The sequence below is a fragment of the Lutjanus erythropterus genome, chromosome 20 (assembly GCF_056507025.1).
Source record: "Lutjanus erythropterus isolate fLutEry1 chromosome 20, fLutEry1.hap2, whole genome shotgun sequence".
Taxonomy (NCBI): domain Eukaryota; kingdom Metazoa; phylum Chordata; class Actinopteri; order Lutjaniformes; family Lutjanidae; genus Lutjanus; species Lutjanus erythropterus.
In genome coordinates, this window is record NC_139336.1 from 6,515,025 (window position 1) to 6,515,403 (window position 379).

A 379-nucleotide genomic window follows, 5' to 3' on the forward strand; every position below is an offset into this window, starting at 1 on the left:
GATACTCCGCCAGTTGTTTCCTGAAGGGGCCTCCTCCAGCCTCGACTCCTCATTGGTCGAACGGCTGCGGCATGTTCCTTCCTGCTTCCTCGAGGCTAGCATCTGATTGGCTGCTAGGTACAACCCACACCATTACACATACATGCTTCACACACTCGGACACACAGGACCTGAGAAAGGGGCTGGCCGGGGGACTTTCCACCCCCTAAGACTGGAACAATAAGGAGGTCAAGCGCACACGAACGCGAACGCGAACACACACACACACACACACACACACACACACACACACACACACACTGCAACCTGAAACACAAGTGTTCCTGTTTGAGGCTGCCGGTGGGCTTTCATGCTACTGTCAAGCTTTTGACTGCAAGTC